The sequence below is a fragment of the Dendropsophus ebraccatus genome, chromosome 3 (assembly GCF_027789765.1).
Source record: "Dendropsophus ebraccatus isolate aDenEbr1 chromosome 3, aDenEbr1.pat, whole genome shotgun sequence".
NCBI lineage: Eukaryota > Metazoa > Chordata > Amphibia > Anura > Hylidae > Dendropsophus > Dendropsophus ebraccatus.
The window spans coordinates 139,771,118-139,785,997 of record NC_091456.1 but is presented as its reverse complement, the minus strand read 5'-3'; the positions used below and the strand labels follow the sequence as shown (position 1 = coordinate 139,785,997).

The 14,880-nt window shown below is 47.6% G+C and overlaps 1 protein-coding gene across 3 annotated transcripts in view; it reads right to left on the bottom strand.

Moving 5' to 3' along the window:
- Positions 1–2,839, bottom strand: part of POC5 (POC5 centriolar protein) — a 39,167-nt gene extending 36,328 nt beyond the window's left edge. The window contains exon 1 of one of the 3 annotated variants that reach the window (XM_069962774.1): positions 2,495–2,839. The gene's annotated coding sequence lies outside the window, so the exon portion shown is untranslated. The remainder of the gene's footprint in view (positions 1–2,494) is intronic. The other 2 variants (XM_069962773.1, XM_069962775.1) reach the window with 2 other exon arrangements.
- Between the last annotated feature and the right edge of the window lie 12,041 nt (positions 2,840–14,880).

The window sequence follows — 14,880 nt, the reverse complement described above, 5'->3', positions numbered from 1 at the left end:
ACAATTTAAAATTGAGTTTTGATATGAATTTTATATGTTTTGCTTATCAATATATATTATGAGCAACATTCTAATAGGACAGTGGTCCTATTAGATAAGGGGGGGGTCAGGGAATATATCAGTAATAGGGGGGGGGTCAGGGAATATATCAGTAATAGGACACTGGCCCCATTAGATAAGGGGGGGGGGGTCAGGGAATATATCAGTAATAGGACACTGGCCCTATTACATAAGGGGGGTCAGGGATTATATCAGTAATAGGACACTGGCCCCATTAGATAAGGGGGGTCAGGGAATATATCAGTAATAGGACACTGGCCCTATTACATAAGGGTGGTCGGGGAATATATTAGTAATAGGACACTGGCACTATTACATAAGGGTGGTCAGGGAATATATCAGTAATAGGACACTGGCCCTATTAGATAAGGGTGGTCAGGGAATATATCAGTAATAGGACACTGGCCCTATTAGATAAGGGGGGCCGGGGAAAAGTAGTCGGTCACTATTTGGCAGTTTGTTTCTGAGCTGGAAGAGTCCATTGTGTGGGGGGAGATCTGAGCTGTTCTCTTCCTGGATGCTGGATGACTGTATATGAGCAGCAATGTAATATGAAGATATCCTGTGTAATACAGAGGAGGAGGAGGAGAAGCCATAAGTATTGCAGCAGTAACCTCTGTCCTGTGGTGTTTTTCTCCAGTATGCTATGGCTGCAGCTGTGTGTGTGTGTGCGCACGTGCACGCTATGACGTGCCCCCACACCCACAGTAACCCCTCTATATCACTATGTGTGACTCCCCCTCTATATCACTATGCGTGACCCCCCCCTCTATATCACTATGCGTGACCCACCCCCCTCTATATCACTATGCGTGACCCCCCCCCCTATATCACTGTGCGTGACCCCCCCCCCCTATATCACTGTGCGTGACCCCCCCCTCTATATCACTATGCGTGACCCCCCCCCTCTATATCACTGTGCGTGACCCCCCCCTCTATATCACTGTGCGTGACCCCCCCTCTATATCACTGTGCGTGACCCCCCCCTCTATATCACTGTGCGTGACCCCCCCCTCTATATCACTGTGCGTGACCCCCCCCTCTATATCACTGTGCGTGACCCCCCCCTCTATATCACTGTGCGTGACCCCTCCCTCTATATCACTGTGCGTGACCCCTCCCTCTATATCACTGTGCGTGACCCCTCCCTCTATATCACTGTGCGTGACCCCTCTCTATATCACTGTGCGTGACCCCTCTCTATATCACTGTGCGTGACCCCTCTCTATATCACTGTGCGTGACCCCTCTCTATATCACTGTGCGTGACCCCTCTCTATATCACTGTGCGTGACCCCTCTCTATATCACTGTGCGTGACCCCTCTCTATATCACTATGCGTGACCCCTCTCTATATCACTATGTGTGACCCCTCTCTATATCACTATGTGTGACTCCCCCTCTATATCACTATGCGTGACCCCCCCCCTCTATATCACTATGCGTGACCCCTCTCTATATCACTGTGTGCGACCCCTCTCTATATCACTGTGTGTGACCCCTCTCTCTCTATATCACTATGTGTGACCCCTCTCTATATCACTATGGCTGACCTCTGTATTACAGGTATCTGGCATTGTTAGCAGTGTTTCTGTGTGTATGGTGAATATTTAGTTAGACACTAAAACACCACCTGCTCCTTCTAGTCTAGTTGTGAGTACTGCAGTTCAGGACATAAAGGCTGGAGACTGGCTGTATCCATTGCACACACAGGAGAAGCTGCTTTATATGTTTCCTTATTCCCTCAGAAGTCGCCCCAGGATTATGTAGGACATCAGGGAGAAGCTGCTGAGCCAGTGTGATAAATAACTCCCCTGGTATATGACTGGCCATTTATGAAGGAGCAGGAGTCGGTCCTGATATAAATCAGGGGTCGGAGCCGTGGCTTACCAACTCCACAGGCCTGGTAACAAAGCCCCTGATGCAGATGTGAACAGTGCCTAATATCACAGAGATGGGACAGCGCTGTGGCCAGTGACTGGCTGAGCTGGCTATCACCAACGAGACAAAGAAGTGGAGGGGGAGATGCGGCAGGAGAGATCCAGGACAGGAACGTAGAACCTATAGGCTCTCTATTTTCTTCATACTTGCAACAATATATGAAAAGTTTTCTCTAACCAGATAAACCCTTTAAGTCATTGCGTCACCTCACTGCATATATAATGTACAGCAGGGTACACAGGACCCTCCAGGGGCTGGGGGCAGTAGAAACTTCTCATAAGGAATCCCTCTAAGGCACTAGGGGCTCATGTACATGGAGGCCACAGGGCAGCCCAGGATAGAACCCCATCTAGGACTATTAGTTTGTACCAGAAGCCCCGGACATATTTACTACAGATCAGTACAACAGGATGACGTATGAGCCATAAAGTATACACACAGAGTATTACACTGCAAGCTGCTCCACCGGTTGTACAGAGAGGCCCCATACATACCAGTACAGGAGCGCTGCAGCGCTGACACTTCTCACCCACCTTCAAACTTGGCGCTGTCAGCTGCTGCACTAAGGAGGTAACGGCCGGATACAGGGGAGCGGAAGTACAGCGCCGCCATGGTAACCGCGTACATCCTGGCCCAGCTTGCAGCCGGCTGGTAACAGTCACAGGCAATCAGCCAATCACCGCTCAGCTGTCAGACTGGTGGGCTGCGCCTAGTACGAGAGCCGTGATTGGCTGGAAGTAGCGAGACGGTTGTAGTAAAACCTGCAGAACAATTGATTATGCAGAAGCGGTAGTTTCCATGTGTGCCAAAGGAGCTTGGTGACGACATGGTCATGTGACCAGCTTCTTGTGTAGACGGCGGCGGCGCTATCTTCAGTCAGCTGTTTTCCTAGGCTTTCTTATGAGAACACTCTAGGTGTACTGTTCTGCAAGGACTGGTGGTTGTCGCTGTACTTCTATGTGGTGTTCTGCAGGGATGGAGGCTGTGACTATTATGTGATGCTCTGCAGGGATGGAGGCTGTGACTGTTATGTGATGTTCTGCAGGGATAGAGGCAGTGACTGTTATGTGATGTTCTGCAGGGATAGGCGCAGTGACTGTTATGTGATGTTCTGCAGGGATAGGCACAGTGACTGTTATGTGATGTTCTGCAGGGATAGAGGCTGTGACTGTTGTGTCATGCTCTGCAGGGATAGGGGCAGTGACTGTTATGTGATGTTCTGCAGGGATAGGGGCAGTGACTGTTATGTGATGTCCTGCAGGGATAGGGCAGTGATTATGTGATGTTCTGCAGGGATAGGGGCAGTGATTGTTATGTGATGTTCTGCAGGGATAGAGGCTGTGACTGTTGTGTCATGCTCTGCAGGGATAGGGGCAGTGACTGTTATGTGATGTTCTGCAGGGATAGGGCAGTGATTATGTGATGTTCTGCAGGGATAGGGGCAGTGATTGTTATGTGATGTTCTGCAGGGATGGAGGCTGTGACTATTATGTGATGCTCTGAAGGGATAGAGGCAGTGACTGTTATGTGATGTTCTGCAGGGATAGGCGCAGTGACTGTTATGTGATGTTCTGCAGGGATAGGCGCAGTGACTGTTATGTGATGTTCTGCAGGGATAGGCGCAGTGACTGTTATGTGATGTTCTGCAGGGATAGGCGCAGTGACTGTTATGTGATGTTCTGCAGGGATAGGCGCAGTGACTGTTATGTGATGTTCTGCAGGGATAGAGGCTGTGACTGTTGTGTGATGCTCTGCAGGGATAGAGCAGTGATTATGTGATGTTCTGCAGGGATAGGGGCAGTGACTGTTATGTGATGTTCTGCAGGGATAGTGGCTGTGACTGTTATGTGATGTCCTGCAGGGATAGAGCAGTGATTATGTGATGTTCTGCAGGGATAGGGGCAGTGACTGTTGTGTGATGCTCTGCAGAGATAGGGGCAGTGACTGTTATGTGATGTCCTGCAGGGATAGGGCAGTGATTATGTGATGTTCTGCAGGGATAGAACAGTGATTGTTATGTGATGTTCTGCAGGGGGGCAGTGATTGTTAGGTGATGTTCTGCAGGGATAGGGCAGTGATTGTTATGTGATGTTCTGCAGGGATAGGGCAGTGATTATGTGATGTTCTGCAGGGATAGTGGCTGTGACTGTTATGTGATGTTCTGCAGGGATAGGGCAGTGATTATGTGATGTTCTGCAGGGATAGAACAGTGATTGTTATGTGATGTTCTGCAGGGGGGCAGTGATTGTTAGGTGATGTTCTGCAGGGATAGGGCAGTGATTGTTATGTGATGTTCTGCAGGGATAGGGGCAGTGATTGTTATGTGATGTTCTGCAGGGATAGGGGTGGTGACTGTTATGTGATGTTCTGCAGGGATAGGGGCAGTGACTGTTATGTGATGTTCTGCAGGGATAGGGCAGTGATTATGTGATGTTCTGCAGGGATAGGGGCAGTGACTGTTATGTGATGTTCTGCAGGGATAGGGGCAGCGATTGTTATATGATGTTCTGCAGGCATAGGGGCAGTGACTGTTATGTGATGTTCTGCAGGGATAGGGGCAGTGACTGTTATGTGATGTTCTGCAGGGATAGGGGCAGTGACTGTTATGTGATGTTCTGCAGGGATAGGGGCAGTGACTGTTATGTGATGTTCTGCAGGGATAGGGGCAGTGACTGTTATGTGATGTTCTGCAGGGATAGGGGCAGTGATTGTTATGTGATGTTCTGCAGGGATAGGGGCAGAGCTGTGTGGGCTGTGGCTGCTGAAGAGGATAATGGTAGAGGGATGCTCAGTGTCTCTCCAGTGCCCTAGGCGCACCATGATAAATGTTCCGCTATGTATTCCCTTGTCCTAACAGATATCTAAGGCCTTATACCCATGTTCCGTGTTTTATGGACGACACAGACGTAGAGGGCCTGTAATGGGAACCACCCCCACCCCACTGCAGCATCTCCAGCATCTGGGAGGGGGGCAAACTTAGTGGTCCAGAGGCCGGATTGCTCTGTCATTTGAAGCCGCTGAAATATAGTATTACATACCAACAATTTAAACACTGCTCAAAAAAATAAGAGGAACAGTTAAACAACACAGCTACACTCTCTTTAAAATGACACATGAATCAAACAGCGCAGACATGAGGAAGCCAGTGTTGCAATCCTTTTTTTGAACTGCGCCGCTCTATTCATGGTTACCGGGCCAGGGTTGAAGCACTGGAGGCGGGCCGGCCCACCCCCAGTGGAAGAAACCCCCCACCGCCCCTCCATGACGCAGCTCCATTGATTCAATGGTACATCCTCTTTAAGTTGCTATCACTAATACATAGCCTGGGTTCACATAGTCCTAATATCTGACTTTATAAATGACCTGTTCTTCACTACTGAAATGGAGATTTCCATTGTCGGGGCCACAGAAACAGATCCTCTTCATGTTGCACGCTTATGCTTGATATCCGCCTATTGATATCCACTATTGCTCTTACACTGCTCTCTTCATAGATTCTTGTCACTGCACCTGCCTGTTATATAATTACTATATTATTAACGTTTAAGGATTACATTAGGGAGACTTTGTATGTGATATTGAGTTTGCATTTATACAATTGGCAGAGATTAGTGTGCTTTTATTAATGCTTTCAGACAGATCACTATATCACCCAATTGCAGTGTTTTCTTAGCAGAATCATAATGAAATCATCATGCAAAGCACGTCTTCATCTCTAGGAGCAGCGCAGCAAGGAGGGCCATTGTGACTTGTATGCTTCATTAAATAGTTAAGCCTCTTATATCTCCGTGTTATACACGTGTGACACCAAAACGCTAAGAGTGGGTGTTCTGTGGGAGTATTCGTGCTTCCAAACCAAACAAACTGCACTCTGTAAATACATTTAAAAGAACAATTCTTATCATAAGGTAAAGACACTGCCGTCTATGTATTGCTGGAAATACATTTACTATAAATCTAAATTATCAGAAGAATGGTATGTACATATGGCTACTCCTATATGTAAAAGGGAATTTGGATAAGGTTTGATTGATGTTAGGAACAGAGATGAGCGAACCTCGTGCGTTCATCCAAACCCAAGTGTGCAACATTTGATTACCATTGGCTGAAGACTTTGGATGCAGCCTTAAGCTGGGTTCACACTACGTATATTTCAGTCAGTATTGTGGTCCTCATATTGCAACCAAAACCAGGAGTGGATTGAAAACACAGAAAGGATCTGTTCACACAATGTTGAAATTGAGTGGATGGCCGCCATTTAATGGCAAATATTTGCTGTTATTTTAAAACAATGGCTGTTGTATTGAAATAATGGCCGTTATTTACTGTTATATGGCGGCCATCCACTCAATTTCAACATTGTGTGAACAGAACCTTTCTGTGTTTTTAATCCACTCCTGGTTTTGGTTGCAATATGAGGACCACAATACTGACTGAAATATACGTAGTTTGAACCCAGACTCAAAACTGGCTGGATACAGCCTTAGGCTATGTTCACACTACATAAAAAAACACGGCCGTATTTCATAACAACTGCCATATTTGCGTAAAATAACCTGTATTTTGCAAACGGCCGTGTTTTTTGCATAGTGTGAACCCGGCCTCAGGCTGTATTTCCACGTTCCATGTTCCTCACGGAACACTGACGAGGAATGCCTGTAACAGAGTCTCCCCCGCCCGGGCAGCATCTGTAATTAGATGCTGAGAGCGGGGGAAACTGTCCAGATATGCACCGCGCTGTAATGAATCAGCCGCACGTGGTGCTGTCATTACAGTGCGGCGCATATCTGTACAGTTTTTCCCGCTCTCAGCATCTAATTACAGATGCTGCCCGGGCGGGGGAGACTCTGTTACAGGCATTCCTCGTCCATGTTCCGTGAGGAACACGGAACGTGGGAATACAGCCTTAGGCTTTAGGCTATATTCTTGTTTTACCACACTCAAAGGGTTGCATCCAACTTCTTCAGCCAACAGCAATTAAATTCAGCCATTGTCATCGGCTGTTCGTTGATATACAGTAGGTTCTAACCTATAATTGTCGGCCGCTACATGTAATAGTGGTGCGCGGCCGGCGCTGACGATATGCAAAGAAGAATACATTACCTATCCAGGCTGCAGGGCTCCTCTTGTTCTGTGCCTTTCCCCGGGTCCACTCGCTCCAGCTTCAGAGCGGCCTTTCTCAGCTGACAGGCCGCTCAGATAATCACTGGCCGGGACTGCTGCGGACCTGCAGCCCTTGTTGAACGATTATCGGGCCGTGTAATAGGCCCAGTAAACGAGCGCCGATCTAGCAGATTGGTGCTCGTTTACATTTATTATCGGGTCTTCATCGGCCCGTGTAATAGTACCCTTAGTCAGTTGAGGTCTTATTGCCCTTTTACAAGGGCCAAGCTAACAATACTGTGCTTGTGGATTTCCAGATGGCGGTGTTGCATATTTTTACTCTTTTACTTTTAGTTACACTGATCCATTTATATTTTTAGACAAGTGTATAATTATATATTGAGATCTTAGATCTCAGCATTCTTCTTAATTAGAACACAATAATTATCTGACCCGGCTGATATCTGTGGTTGATGCGAGAAGCTATACATTATAGTAATTGGATTGTGGCTTTTCACCGTATTTAATTGACCGTGTAAAATTATTGTGTTTTAAATTCTCACTGAGCCCGGGTACTAGGTAATTAGACAAAGGAAGGAGCCACCCCATTGTTGCCCAGCGAGGCACTGATGGCTTGCTATAGCAGCTAGGAGTCCTAACATAGGCACCACCTAAAAGATTTCTTGTCTGTTTATTAATAAATTTTTTGCTAAACTGAAAATTCATACTTTATTTAAAGTATAAAGTGAGCAGTGTTAAATAACCAGAAAGAACAATGGTTGGACCCCCCTCCAAAGAAAGTGTTACTCTAAAATTCTTATGGTAAAATTAGAATTAGTTCTACAAATAAAAGCCCATATATGGCTACTTTGATGGAAAAGTAAAAAAAAAAAGTTATGGCTTCTATAATGTGGCACATTTTTCAGTGGCCATGCAAGGCTACCAGGACTTTCGCCAACACTGCATGGCCTTTGGAGAATACAAAGGGGTGTAATTTCAAATGTATGCATTTGCATGAAAATAGCCTAAGGATACTATTACACTGCTAATGAAGGCCCGATCAGTATTTTTTACTAGGCCTATTACACGACCAGATAATCGTTTAGCAAGGGCTAAAAGAAATGATCAACCGATAATCATTTTATCAGGTGAAAGTTGTCGCTATTTCTCGAGATATATTTGGCCGAATCATCCCGATCTGGCCGATTATTGCTCCCTCATGGTGCCTTCACCTTGACGTGGTGAGGGAGCTTGCGTGCCTTGGTGATCCAATGAGCTAAGCTGGTGGGAGTAATACTCCTGGCAGGATCACGCGTGCCAGACAGGTCAATGGGGAGAGGCCAGGAATAGGGAACAGGACTGCACACCTTTTTCACTAGGATAGGTGCTCTTGTAGCAATAGGTTCTTCAACCGATTATCATGCATAGAAAAGCCACGACACACCAATTTAGAATGCAGGTGAAGTAGTTTATTTACAGTGTAAGTAGACAAAAAAAGTCTTTACTCCAACCAGGGTAAGTAAGTAGTTACAAAGACATGAGACCAAAATGGTTTTGACGTTTCGGTCCTAACCAGGACCTTCCTTAAGCATAGGGGTCTCTGTAATGGAGGACAAGGAATCCTGGCTGATGGAGTGTCACACTTCACCAGCCAGGATTCCTTCTCTTCCATTACAGAGACCTCTATGCCTGAGGAAGGTCCTGGTTAGGACCGAAACGTTGTACCCATTTTGGTCTCATTTATCTTAGGAAGAGCATAAAAGATGAAGAACATGAGTGTTGAGTAGTGATGAGCAGACAAAATAGTCAAACTGTTGGGCTTCGACAATGTTCTCTGTACCCGAATGCTCAGCATTTGATTCCCTGCAGCTGCAGATTATGTCTGCAATTCTGTCTGCAATTGCGGATCTAAAGTTGGTTCAATGTATTTCAGAGGCCCCATTCATACATCTATAGTTGTGTACAGGGCTGTGATCTGCACTGAAAAAAAAAAAAAAGGCAGGCCCTAGTGAAGGCTGAAATTCCTCAACGGACACACCAATAAAACGCTATGGGATCCATATTTTTGCAAATGCAATCCACAAAAATATGGATCCACAATCCGCAAATAGTGACTAAATAATGATTAACCACACTTTAATTTTTGCGGAACAGCAAAAAATATGTATGCAATATGGATCCATTACGCATGGAAATTTGCGGATTGCTAATGAAAAATAGCAGACTCAAATTTGAAAATGTGTTAATAGATAGGGGTCGAAAAATGGCAATGCAGAGAAATGAAAGGAAAAAGTTATTAAATAGAGATGAGGGAAATGGGTTCGGGTTCGAGTTGATCCGAACCCGAACGTTCGGTATTTGATTAGCTGGGGCTGCTGAAGTTGGATAAAGCTCTAAGGTTGTCTGGAAAACATGGATACAGCCAATGACTATATCCATGTTTTCCACATAGCCTTAGGGCTTTATCCAACTTCAGCAGCCCCAGCTAATCAAATACCGAACGTTCAGGTTCGGATCAACTCGAGCATGCTCCAGGTTCAGTCATCTCTATTATTAAACAAAAACTATATAAAATTGTCATCATTGTAATTATACTGATCTACAGAATAACCTTATAGGGTATCCTCTTCACCTAAACTTTTATTAGTTCATAAAGAATTCAAAAGTAAGCAATTTTGTTAATTTTTTGCATTTTCGGCTCCTTTCTCTCTCCCTATAGTTGACAGCCTGTTGCGTAGGCTCCCGACCACCGCTCTCCGCTCTGTTAGCAGTAGCCGGGCTGTGACGTTCCTGTGTATGGGGATGACAACAAAAGGATGGGGGAGATAACTGACAGCTGAATGATCGTTCTGCTTTCATTTATGAAGGTTTATGGCCTTTAGAAGGCAAGAAGTAAAAAGTGTAAGGAAAAGAAGGAAATTCACTGCAATGGGAAGGAACCAATAATAATTGTCCAGTCTTAAAAAATGTTGAATAAGATGAAACAGTCAGCTCTTTTTTTTCTTTTGACTTACTAACATTATCAGTGCTATATATACCTTTCCAGAACTCAAAATCATTTTGGCTCTTGTCCTTTAGGCTACCTTTTAACTACCTATAGTATTTCATGCTATGGGAAATCCTGGTAGACATATTAAATGCCGTTTCAAGTTTGGAGCAGCTTGTTTATTTCATTTGTTTTGTTTTTTTTCTTCTAAACTAAACCTATTATTGTTGTGTTATGTGGTTGTTATTTCATTATTGTCTGGGAGGTATAGGAGGACATGTATTATAACTGCGCCCAGTCTCCCTGTGCCATATATCTCTTCTGTCAGAATTCTATGGCGTCTGGAATGCATTAACCCAGCAGAAATGAAATAAGTGGTGTCTAATACCTTTTTCTGAGTTCTAGCAAGGAACAAAAAAAAAAAATAAAAAAATGGAACCCAGAATATAAAACATTTCACCCAGGCAATCTGTGTAATATGCTATAAAAGGCTTGGCTGGGATTCAAAGAAGACATTAAGAAGATACACTTCATCTATACTTCGGTCGGGGCGAATGCTGGAAAGTGTCCAAGACTCGGGTAATAATAATCATGATCACAAGATTGCCACGTCGCTCTTGAGGACCAAGGTTAATTATTGTATAGAAATAAACAAAAGGCAAAATACAAGCAAATCCAAGATCTCGGAGCATATTTAATATTGTCAATGTTTTATTACTTTCCTCTGACTCTCATCCTATCTTGAATATCTACTGTAGTTGTAAATTATGAGATAGCATCCTTTTCATCTGAGTCGCTTGCAGTAAAATCCATTATCTTCCTTTTGTTTGAATTCAGTTCACATCAGCTTCTCATAGACTATAAAGAGGTTCAATCTGTTCCAGAACAGTAATCACAATCCATTAAACTCCGTTCCCTGTAGCCTTTGTTCCCAGTTACATGTGATACTGTAATTCTGAACAAGCAGGCAAGAAACTGTAGGTATATAGGAAACCCAAGAATCAGTACCTGTGTACTGACTGTGCTATGTGTGAAAGGTTTAATATCGTATCACAGGTTCATTATGGATTCCACATTGCAGAGAAAATTAGACTGCGGATAACTGCACCATCATTGTGACATACATAAACTGCACTATGTATTGGTATGTGTATAATGGGACATAAAATGCCAGCCTTATGTAGTATCACTGTAGTATATATCACTACACCATAATCACATTTGTTATACATTTTATGCAATGAAAATCCACTATACTGCAGTGCAATATTAGTGAATAGGGATTTTGGCTTTTTTTCACTGCAATGCACAAATTGTGTGAAAGGTTTATATGGCACAAAAATATCCAACAGTATCAGTGTTAGACTGGCATGCCTTGGACATAAGGAAGACATTATTCCAAAAGCCCTATAGAACATATACATATGTGCATGTCCCCTCTCAGCTCTCCTGACATATGAAGAGTAAGGCCTTAGGCACACGTTCAGTATTTTTTTTTAAGTCAAGTTTTTTTCGATTCCTCTTGCTATCCACCTGCAGGCCTGTATTTAGAGTTCATGCTGCCCTAGGCACTTTGCACGCAGAGGCGCCCCCCCCCCCCACACACACGTTACTGTACATGCATGGTATATACCCTGGCACTTGGGTGCCGCTCCGCTTGATGCCCGCTGTTCTCATTAAACAGACGTGATGGAGGAAGGAAGGAGGCCGGGGACGTCTTAGTTTGGGGACTGGTTCTGTCCAAATCTGTGACAAATCTCAGAACACCCTCCATTTATACAGCTCTCAGGGTATGCTGGGAGTTGTAGTCTCTGAGAGGACAGCCCTTTAATAAATCACTGTGTGCAGAGGCTCCTGGTGGCTGCAATCTGTGGGTGACAACCATCAGCCCTGGAGGTCCAGCAATACATCTGTCTACAGCGGCAGCTATCAGAGGATTGTACTACTGTACTACAACTCCCAGCATATCTTGAGGGCTGCAGACTGTCAGTACATGCTGGGAGTAGTAGTGCCTGCAGCTGTTGTAGTTGGGTCCTATACACTGAATGCTTTGTGGCATATAAGAATACATAGATCTGTGGGGGCTCAGTGTAGGGAAGTGACCCCAGAACAGCACTAATAGGGATAGAACAAAAACATCTCCCCCTATATCTTATTAGTGATGTTCTGGGGTCACTTCCCTACACTGAGCCCCCACAGATCTATGTATACTTATATGCCACAAAGCATCCAGTGTATGATGCACCTAGGACCCAACTACAGCAGCTGCAGGCACTACAACTCCCAGCATATCCTGAGGGCTGCAGACTGTTCTGGGAGTTGTAGTGCCTGCAGCTGTTGTAGTTGGGTCCTGGAGGCGTTTTGGGAGATCAGAATACATCACTAATAGGGGATAGGGGGAGATGTTTTTCTTCTATCCCCTATTAGTGCTGTTCTGGGGTCACTTCCCTGCACTGAGCCCCCACAGATCTCTGTATTCTGATCTCCCACAAAGCATCCAGTGTATAATGCACCCAGGACCCAACTACAACAGCTGCAGGCACTACAACTCCCAGCATTTACTGACAGTCTACAGCCCTCAGGATATGCTGGGAGTTGTAGTGCCTGCAGCTCTTGTAGTTGGGTCCTAGTTTAAAAGTTTGCGTTAGTGTACTGTAGTGACCGCAGGGCTGTGTCAGTACACTACCGCAAACAATACACTGACCCATTGAGACCCCAATGGTACACAGGCTCTGCACACTATAGAAGTGATTACAGTGCAGTTACTAATGACTAACAGGTGACGTCTTCTCGAATTGCCGTCGCTAACTTTTTGCTTTCTTCTCCATCTGGCGCAGCATCATGAAGACTTCTCCGACTACAACTCGTCTGCAGTGTGGGCAGCTGGGGGCGACTGGGAAAGGGAGGCAGCTGGGGGTGACTGGGGAAGGGAGGCAGCTGGGGGTGACAGGGGGAGCAGCTGGGGGAGCCAGGGAGAGCAGCTGGGGGAAAGGGAGAGCAGCTGGGGGGCAGGGGAGCAGCAGGGAGGGGCAGCTAGGTTGGCAGGGGAGAAGCTGGGGTCCAGGGGGGGCTGGGGCTCAGGGGAGAAGCTGGTGTTCAGGGGGAGAGGCTGGGGGGCAGGGGGAGGGGCTGGGAGGCAGGGGAGCAGCTGAGAGTGCAGGGGGGAGAGGCTGGGAGCAGGGGGAGAGGCTGGGGGTCAGAGGGAGAAGCTGGGGGTCAGGGGGAGGGGCTGGGAGGCAGGGGAGCAGCTGAGAATGCAGGGGGGAGAGGCTTGGGGCAGGGGGGAGGCTGGGGACCAGGGGAAAGGCTGGGGGGCAGGGGGAGAGGCTAGGGGGCAGGGGAGAGGCTGGGGGGCAGGGGAGAGGCTGAGGGTTAGGGGGAGAGGCTGGGGAGCAGGGGAGAGTCTGGGGGGCAGGGGAGAGGCTGGGGGGGGGTAGGGGAGAGGCTGGGGGGGCAGGGGAGAGGCTGAGGGTTAGGGGGAGAGGCTGGGGGTTAGGGGGAGAGGCTGGGGGGTCAGGGGAGAGGCTGAGAATACAGGGGGGTGAGGCTGGGGACCAGGGGAGAGGCTGGGGGGCAGGGGGAGAGGCTGGGGTCAGGGGAGAGGCTGGGGGGCAGGGGAGAGGCTGAGGGTTAGGTGGAGAGGCTGGGGGGGCAGCGGAGACGCTGGGGTCAAGGGAGAGGCTGGGGGTTAGGCTGAGGGTTAGGGGGAGAGGCTGGGGGGGCAGGGGAGAGGCTGGGGGTTAGGGGGAGAGTCTGGGGGGGTAGGGGAGAGGCTGGGGGGGCAGGGGAGAGGCTGAGGGTTAGGGGGAGAGGCTGGGGGTCAGGGGAGAGGCTGAGAATTCAGGGGGGAGAGGCTGGGGACAAGGGGAGAGGCTGGGGGGCAGGGGGAGAGGCTGGGGGGCAGGGGAAGAGGCTGGGGTCAGGGAAGACGCTGGGGGGCAGGGGAGAGGCTGAGGGTTAGGTGGAGAGGCTGGGGGGGCAGGGGAGAGGCTGGGGGCAAGGGAGAGTCTGGGGGGCAGGGGAGAGTCTGGGGGTTAAGGGGAGGGCTGGGGGGGCAGGGGAGAGGCTGGGGGCAGGTGGAGAGGCTGGGGTCAGGGGAGAGTCTGGGGGTAAGGGGAGAGGCTGCCCCGCCAGCAGGGGAGCAGCTGAGGATGCAGGGGGGCGGGCAGACGCTGTGGGGCAGGGAGGAGAGGCTGGGGGGGGGGACGGGACGGCCAGGAGCAGGATGGGCAGGCAGGCTGGTTCCCTCCCCCCATGCAGCGCCGAGGTCCGGGGCAGGGGGTGAGTTTATGGCACACACAGCCTGACAGCGTCCGGAAGCTCACAGCTGCAGCCCCGCGGTCCCGGATCTTCTCTCCTGCTCGGCGATGACGTCACATCACGTGAGCACCGGACCACGGGTGCCTAGTGGCAAATACGGCCCTGTCCACCCGTATAATCCGCTAAAAATTACAGATTGGGCATATGTTGTGCATCCGTAGTGCATTCTTAGTGCATCGACATTTTTTCAACATGTCAATTGTTAATAACTCATCCGTATTTTTTTTACGGAAATAAGGATGCCATGCCAAATAGGGTAACAATCCATAAAAAATAGCGGATCCCATTTATTTCTATGAGAGGATTCGTAAAAAAAATCTGGGTCCACACTAGGCAAGCGTTGCAGTGTTCAACTGAACACTCACAATATCACTGTTTGCCAGGAAACCACATTTCCTGGCATCCAGTCAGACGACTAAGCCTGGCAGAATGGTGGTGTCAAGAAGTGAAAGAGACCACATGTGTTGCTGG